This window comes from Astatotilapia calliptera, chromosome 15, assembly GCF_900246225.1.
Source record: "Astatotilapia calliptera chromosome 15, fAstCal1.2, whole genome shotgun sequence".
Lineage (NCBI taxonomy): Eukaryota > Metazoa > Chordata > Actinopteri > Cichliformes > Cichlidae > Astatotilapia > Astatotilapia calliptera.
In genome coordinates this window covers 1,432,348-1,441,578 of record NC_039316.1, presented here as the reverse complement: position 1 = coordinate 1,441,578, position 9,231 = coordinate 1,432,348, and positions in this window count along the sequence as shown.

The window sequence follows — 9,231 nt, the reverse complement described above, 5'->3', positions numbered from 1 at the left end:
TCAGAGTTAAGCGGCATCGGCGTGTTGCTTCGGTGTCACATCCGCAATTAAGACACTGATGATAAAATCTGATGATTTAATTCTCTAATCAATGGTCAGCCCTCCTCTCAAGGCGGTAACCTTGTTTGTGGATTAATGCAACATCAGCCTGGTCAGCTCTTACCACTGTGCACAAATGCAGTTAAGCACCCATCCATTCCAAACCTGATAAAGGTGATAAGGATCCAGCTTTAATAGGATCAGAGGCAGGGTTAAAAGGTACAGGGACGTGCTCTCATGGATGCAGATAGTGCAAGGAGCTTTTACGTTGATGGTATTCGTTCTGATGAGACTGTGGAAACCATACTAACGTAAAATGAGCAAGCAGTTTGTTTGTTCTTGGTATGACCTCTGTCTTCTCGTAATTATTAGCTTTATCCCTTAAACAGATCTGATGCATTGGATAGTCATTACACTGTTATTTGTTAATAATACAAATTCTATGTTATGTTACGCGTTATGATAACTGTGGAACAGATTCATCTCTGAGATATAACCTTAACAGTATCACAGACCTTTTTGTTTTTCAGCTGCTACTATCGCACGTCCAAGGGTTCCCAACTAAAGCAAGTGAGGCAGCAGTCCCAGGTACTGAGCTCCAAGAGCTGAAAAGATATTAAAAATTGACCTCCATTCCTGCCAGGGGTGCCAGATCTGTAGTTTTCCTAGAAGAGTGGGTTAAATAGGGTAGAATTAAAATGTATACCCTTCTCTTCTTCTTTCAGCTCGTCTTGTTAGGTGGATCATCTGCCTCACTATCTGCATGTCCTCCTTCATTGTATCCATGAACTTTCTCTATGGTCTTTCTATTTTCCTCCTGCCTGGCAGCTCCTCTTCTGCACATGTCCAAAACACCTCAGTCTCGACTCTTTAACTTTGTCTCCAGCTCACTCCCAGTGAAACTCTTAGCACCTTCCAATCTGTATACTCAAATCCTAACAAACTCCTAATTAAAGTTGCCAACTCTACTGGTATTGGGCTTTTTCTTTTAGTTTTCGATTTATTTTGGCTAGTTGTGATTGGCTGTTAGACTGACTTGTTGGCAAATGAATGCTGAAGAGGCCTGATTTTGTATATCTTCCGTAATTTGGATGACCATGACTTCATTTTTTGACTTTGTATCTTACTTAATATAATGATTAACTGGTCAATGAAACAAACAAGCCCATAATTACTCTCATTGCCTTACTTGCAGTTATAATATAGTTGTCCTACACAGTACTATAGGAATGAAAGTAGCAATTAGTTAACAAGCTTCAAGCCTTTGAGAGTTATTTAACTTTTCTTACTATTGCTACATACAGTTTTCAAGGCTGTTGATATCTAGCATTTTTTTTAATCTTAACAAAATGTAAAGTTGCTTCTATGTTCCTGAGCAATAAATATATAATGAATACTGAAGTCAGTGCAGATCTTAAACTTGCATTCTTTCTAATGGCCACCAGGTGACGACTCCACTGTATGCAAGAAGACGCTCCAGAGTGCAGAAGTGCGTGACTGAATGACATATCCTTGGTAAATGTTTCCAAATGTGTTTATGGTCTTAATGCTAATATTAGGTCACTTTGAAATTGTAGAAACAGTTGGACTAAAATAAACATTAAGCAGGCTGTTTTCTCATTGACGAGTTGCTACTGAGTGAGGCCTAAGTCACAGTGATTATTCCCATCATACATATACAGTCTATGCTAAGATTAATGGGGAATTTGCCAGATGGGGGAATGCTAAGATCCTATCTGTCGATGCAATGGCAGAAAATGACAACTTGTATTGTGAGTTCTTGTTTTCCTTATGAACTGGCTGTGAGTTTAACTGACCCGTGCTGTTGTTCGTCTGATGTTAACATTTCAACATCTGCAGCCCGCTTTAAAATAATATGGTCTGTTATGGGAACTGATCAAAGGGATTTTTTTCATCCTCTCCCCATCTCTGGTTAGACATGAGGATCTATTGTCTATAAAATATTTGAATCTAAATGCAACATGAGAGTAATTATGCCTGGGAGCATATGTACCTCAAGCCTCCTCTTTCAAGCAAACATCAACTTTCCAGCCAACTGATATTCAGCTTTAGCCTAGTCATGCTACCTGTTGGTGTTTTTTCAAAATTTGCCCAACAACAGCTTCATCCTCATCATGAAAACGGAAAATTATCCTTGCAATTTATTCGTATTCAAAAGGAGAACACTGCACATAGCAACTCTTTCCCTGGGCACCTGGCTGATTGGATACCTGCAGCGACTCAGACATACTATGAATGCAAAAACTCTTTACAGATATTGATTCTTTCACTGATCCGCGGTGCTATAAAACCTATGTGCCTGCTCTTGCATCATAATCCAAATACCTTATTATCATAATCTACCCAGCGTGATGCCCCAAGAAAACTTCCCTGATGAGAAAAACATCACAATTACAATATCTCCATTGACAAGGTCATATGTCCCCGCCAACGTTCTTACAGTGTAATTCAAACAGGGCATTATTTCCCATTCACCGAAGATGCATTCCTGCTCTCTGCTGCAATTTCCCCGCTTTGATGTCATCTAATGAAATCATCAGGAGAATCAATCTCTCCTCCTATTCCCACGACAGCCTATTAAGACCCAGCACTAGAGGAAGTCTAGGCAAGCAGCCATTTTTAACTTCGGCGGTGTCTAAACGCAGGGCGATAACAAATGATGAAATCAAACTGGTGCACAAGTAAGAATATAAATGAGTATAAACGAGGGTGCTCGTCGCTAGGAATTACGCTCCGCTTCGCAGAGAATTTGCAAGTCATATCCCAATCAATGATCCATCCCGGCGCTCACTAATAATTCCTGTAATCAATGCTTCCAACAATCGTGTAGGGACAAAGTGTTAATTAGAGCACCGCTTGTGACACTGTAAACGGCTAAAGGGAGAATAGTCAGTATGGGCGTAGCATGGAGGAGGATTAGGTGATACTCATATGAGCAATATTACTCCACCATCGTCATTCCTTGTTGCTTGTTTTATAAATGAAGACATCAGCTGCCGTGGTTATAATCCATCAGGGAGCGGAGCAGTCCATCCCATATGGGCGAGAAATTAGAAAAATCTTGTGGCCCTCTTCTGAGTTTTCTTATCAAGTTACGTATACATCAAGCAACCACACAATATAAGACAACTTTTTAATATTGTAGGCAATGGGAAAGGAAAAAAATCTATACGCGCACCTCCACAATGTTGGATGGATCCTGTCGCCACTGTGCAGCAGCTAGGCTGCTTTCTGACTGACACCACCATTAGAGATGGTTACACCTGTCTAAACCTCGCCTCTGTCACAGATTATCAGCAGAGAGAGCCACTGAGAAGAGGACAGAGCCTCCTCCATGGAGTCAGGTAAGGCAGGCGGGACAGACAGATTGACAGGTGGACTATTTTCCAGAGAGCAGTAGACTCTGTCCAGCTCTACACCGCTTGCATAATGAGGAGTGACTTCTGGCGTGAATGTGCGCAGATGAGGAACTAATGATAAGAACGTGATTGAGGGGCACAGAGGTTGCTCAGGTGTGTGCTGCTGTTAGTGCTGAGTGTCAGTTTGACATATTCAATTTCCAGACTGTGCGGCTTTGTAAACTGCACTAACCCTATAAATATCTCAGTATGTGTTTGAGTGAAAAACCATATCAGGCCCAAAGGGGAATATTTCAAGATTACAATATAAAATAAACATTGTAAGTAGAAGACTGCTGGAACATAATGTAGGTCATGTTTTTTATGCTAAATGTTCAGTGCATAAATAGATATTTTTTTCTGCCAGTTAAAGACGGTATGAATATTTCATATATTACAATCAGCATTAATTCTTTGACTTTTTTAATGGCACAGAAATAAGATGTAAACACAGCCCTGACACATTTTAAACTGACCAAGTTAATTAATAAGTAAGCAGCAGACAAGGGACAACACCTTAATTTGCAGTCAAATGTTCCCTTATATTTACTAGCGAGGTGCTAATTTGATCTTCCAGGCTACATCCAAAACAATGAGCTAAAAGAGGATAAAAAGGGTCTGCAAAGCTATGGTGGAATCATGGGAAGGCAACAGCAACTCAAATCCCTCATTACAACCAAGATATGCAGAACAGCTTCTCTGAATGCATAACTTGTCAAACCCTGAAGAAGATGGGCTTCAGCAGCAGAAGACCACACCAGGTGTGTTCTAAGCCTTTCTGCTTAGAACACGAAAGTGAGGATGCAATTCACACAGACTCACAAAAACGGGACAAATAGACGTTTGGAAGAACATTGAGTCTTGATTGGTGCTGATACATTCAGATGATTGGATCGGAATTTGATGTAAACAAAATGAACCAGTGAATCCATCCTGCCTTTTATCACCAGTTCAGGATGGTTGTGTTGTTGTAATGCTGTTTGTAGAATTTCTTGGCATTTTTTTTGCCTCCTGAGTGCAAGCTGAGCATTGTTTAAACACCACAGCCCACTGAACATGTACTTCTCTTTACGACCACATCATACCGATCTTCTGATAGACGGTTGGAGCACAATCATGTGTAATGTCATGAAACTCAGATCATCTCAGACTGTTTTTTTCTACAGTCTGCAAATCCCAATCCAATAGATCTCAACAAATATGCATTATCATCATCTGCTATCATGTCAATGTGGACTAAAATCTCTGTTATGAATGGAGGGAGTTCTGAAGGCAAAATGTGGTGGTCAAGTGAAAGTATATTTTCTAGATTATTGCTGCTGTAAATCAAATTTACATTTCTTGCACAGTGCCTACGTAAATAAAGAAAAATCCATCTCTGAGCCCATAGAGAGAGTAGGGATTTTTGACCTTTTGTCCTACAGAGCAGATAAGTCATGCCAGTTTCATGGCAGAGAGGGAATGGATCCAGTGTTTTCCGTGGATGCAGGGGTGTTTCTCTGACAAAATGAAAAGGTTGCCTTCAATACTGGAAGAGACACAGAGGGAGACAAGATCTCTCTCCGGCCACTGTTTTCGACAGGTCATCAGCAGCAGGCTAGAACATTTATCACCAAACTTATTGCTTTGCTGCCACCAACAGGAGGAAGGGGTGGGGTTGGGGGGGGGGGGGGGGGGAAATCACAAAAGGAATCACAAAATAAACTAAGCTATCCTCCTTCAAGTCCAGCAAGTGGAAAGATGTGCCGCAACAACTCAATATTGTTTATTATTTCTGGGTTTGTTTCCTTGTGGAGCACAGATAAGGAGCTATCCATCACGGTCCCGGCTGGTGACCTGAGGATTCCATTATGTCCCGACACAATATGTTCACGGTTTACATTGAGCAGCACACAATGGCAATGCCAAGGAACCAATTTCCTCTTACCTTCATGAATAAAGAATCTCATTCATCTTCCTCTGTGCACATCCATAAAGGCAGACAAGAGTGGAGAGGAGGCCCATTATCAAGCTGTCCTCAGTGCTTCCACAGTGGTCTAAGCACAAATGCGGCTGAAGGGAAACACAACTTTCCTGTTGTTTTGAGATAGGAAAGTTTAAATTGTGTTGACTTTTGAGATTTTTTACAACATTTTTTTTTTACCTTCTTTCTTTTTGTGCCTCCACAACCACACGTGAGAGTCGTGCGTGACTACACTTGTGATTCAGTTACCCTCAGCTGGTGTCTGTCATATTGATTTCTTCACACTGACACTCATATCAAGCCTTCACAATAAACCCCCGCTGTCCCTAAAGTACCTCTCACACTGTTGAGTTTCTATCCCTCCATTCAACATTTATTCATATACAGCTTGTTCCCCTTTCATGTCATTGTTCCAGATAATATAACATGTTCGAGACAATAGAGTGATCCTAAAAATGATGCCTCACGCAGAAATGAAAAATCAGGACAGCTCTCAATATTACAATATCTGAGCCCTCTCCTACCACTGACTCGTGTTTTTTTTATTATTCAGCTCATTTCCTCAAGAGCAGAGGGGAGACTGTGACAAACCACCTGCTTTCCCCCACACTGGTGAAGAATTGGATGACTTTGGAGCATGTCGGGTTCTTTCTTCGCAAGTATAGGTCAGTGTTAAATCACATCAGAGCCACATTGCTGAAACTGAGCGAGAGTTTAATGTGTTCGCGCCTGGTTTCTCAGTCCGTAGACGAGGGTGGGTCTTTCACAGCTTTTTCCTCTGGTCCGACGGGAGGTGAGAACTGTATCAGCACAGTGAGGAGAATGAATTTTAGGCTATAGTCCATTCAACCTTTATTTTATTTTTGACTCGAATTTCTTCTGCCATATCATTACATATGTTTATACCTAGTTAGACTTATAGGAAAAATAAGGTTTTCATAGGAATCTATACGTTAAGTACACCCCATGATTCAGTAGGTTGTAGAACCATGTTCGTTACGATGTTCGTTACGATGTTCGTTACGATGTTCTTTACGATGTTCGTTACGATGAACCACTTGTTGTTCCTAGAGTACTTAAAAGTAGAATGGGAGGCAGAGCCTTCAGTTTTCAGGCCCCTCTTCTGTGGAACCAGCTTCCAGTTTGGATTCAGGAGACAGACACTATCTCTACTTTCAAGATTAGGCTTCAAACTTTCCTTTTTGCTAAAGCATATAGTTAGGGCTGGACCAGGTGACCCTGAATCCTCCCTTAGTTATGCTGCAATAGGTGTAGGCTGCCGGGGGATTACGGGTTTTTCCTTTCCAGTCACCTTTCTCACTCAACATGTGTTAATAGACCTCTCTGCTGAATAATACTTGTCATTAATCTCTGTCTCTCTTCCACAGGATGTCTTTATCCTGTCTTCCTTCTCTCGCCTCAGCCGGTCACAGCAGATGGCCCCGCCCCTCCCTGAGCCTGGTTCTGTCGGAGGTTTCTTCCTGTTAAAAGGGAGTTTTTCCTTCCCACTGTTGCCAAAGTGCTTGCTCATAGGGGGTCATGTGATTATCGTGTTTTTCTCTCTATATATTATTGTAGGATCTACCTTACAATATACATAGCCTTGAGGCGGCTGTTGTTGTGATTTGGCGCTGTATAAATAAAATTGAATTGAATTGAAATTCTATTTGTTGGGGTTTACAGGAATTTGTTTGTGCACAGCTCGCCCACCACAGCATTTCAGTCAGTCTGGACTTTGACTGGGGCATTGCAACAATTTTTCTAGGTTTGCTGCTGTGCTCGGGACCATTATACTATTGCATGACCCAGTTTCGACCAGACGTTACCTGTGTGCAGATGGGACACAGGTAACGTCTGTATACTTTGGTTTGGTTTATAGACCAAATCAGTGACTGCAAGGCCCCCAGGTCCCGTAGCTGCATAACAAACCCAAATCATTACACCTCCACCACCATGTTTAACACCTGATATGACGTGTTTGTGCTGATATGCTGTTTGCTTTATTCAGATGCAACTTTGCAAAGCCTAACTGTGCTAACATGTTCTTTTTTTGTGAGAAGCTTTCTCCTATCAACCCTCCCAAACAAGCCACACTTGTTCAATCTTTTTCCAGTTGTACTGTCATGAACGTTAACGTTTATCATGCCAACTGAGACTGTAGAGTCTGAGATGCGGCTCTTGGATTTGCTGCAGTTTCTCTGAGCATTGCACCGTCTGACCTTGGAGTGGATTTACTGGGACGATTGTGTCATTGTGCTCACCCACGCCTGAATGCTTCAGACCGACAAACTGCTTAAACTGCTGCTTTTACAGAGGTGCTCACACTTAACATCCTCTTATGGAAGCGGTGAGGCAGTACTTAGCTTTTCATGGCTGCAAAGACTTCAGTGAAAACTTTTTTCTTTACAACTACATATGCAGTTTGGATCGTCAGTGCCATTCCTACTATAGATGTAAATGTGTACAATGGTCTTGTGTTATTTATACCCTTAATATATATTGAGTATCATTTCAGGATCTGTGCTCAGTTGAAATATTAAATAGAATAGGAACAAGCTTAAGGGCTGAGTGCAAATTTGTCATCTCCATTTAAATTCTGGCAGACAAAGCAGGTTTTAAAAGTTTAAGCAACTTTAGGTTTTATGGAAATGGTGCAAAGTGTTCCTTTAGGGCTAGGATCGAAAAGCTTAGTTGCAATTTAGTGGGGTGGGGGCTGTGACTTGGAAATTCCTTGAAACTCACTGTATTTGTTAATGTTAGGAAGACTTAGTCTGCTATGAAAACTAAAGAAATAGATTCAGTCGTGTTTGGCTTTGGTTTATTTATTGTGTGCTAAACAGTGTATGAAGTAAATGTACAGTAGTACGCCCTTTCCTTGTGACATCTGCACGTACAATAAAATGTTATCACTGGCCTGCAGGCTACACTACACCCGTCTTTAAAATGAATTACACTTGGATATCCTAACTTGGTATTTAGAGGTCTTCAGTTTTGGAATGACCTTTCCAATAACCTCAGGTTTACATCAGTATCTGATCTTTCTCACGTCCAACAGAAAACATACTTTCTTAAAAAAAAAAAAAAAAAAGCCAGCTATCCAAAGTGGCTGTACGATAGCTGATATTTGATTTGTTATATAGACCTGCGAGTACGACCCCAGGAGTGCATAAATACAGGACTAAGTATTATTGCAGATGACCTTCAGCTCAGCAGTGAGCTGCTCACACTAAGCCTCCTGTGTAGCTGTGGCTTAAGGCTATAATTTCTCACCTGCTGGTAAAAAGATGTGCAACATAACAATCGCATTCAGAACCGTGCATGAGTCAATACCCACAAACAGCGCCCACTGAAGAACAGTCTTGTGCATGTAACCACTGTTTGTCCCTTTTCAAGCATCAGTGGAAAATGGCATGGTGCAAAGATTTTGGAGTCCACTGGGCTGTGTAATGCCACGCTGATTATTTTCCAGAGCCAGGGAAAATAAAACTGTCAGGCTGCATAAATCATAATTAATTGTAATTAATTGAACTAGTTTTAGCCTAATCATCACATAAATCGCACAGCCAATTTCCAGTGGGGGGGAAAAAGCCCTGAAAACTACTCACACACTGTAATTGATGGCTTTGCTGAATGCATTTCAGGCATTTAATCATCTATGTAAATGGGCTGCATTACTCAGGAAGTGATTAAAATAATGGAAATCTACTATGTACAAACTATGCCAATTACACAACTAATGGACTTCCCACTATGTTGGAAAAGTTTAGAATAACTGAAGCTTAACCGGACTAAAAATAACTGACAAGGAAA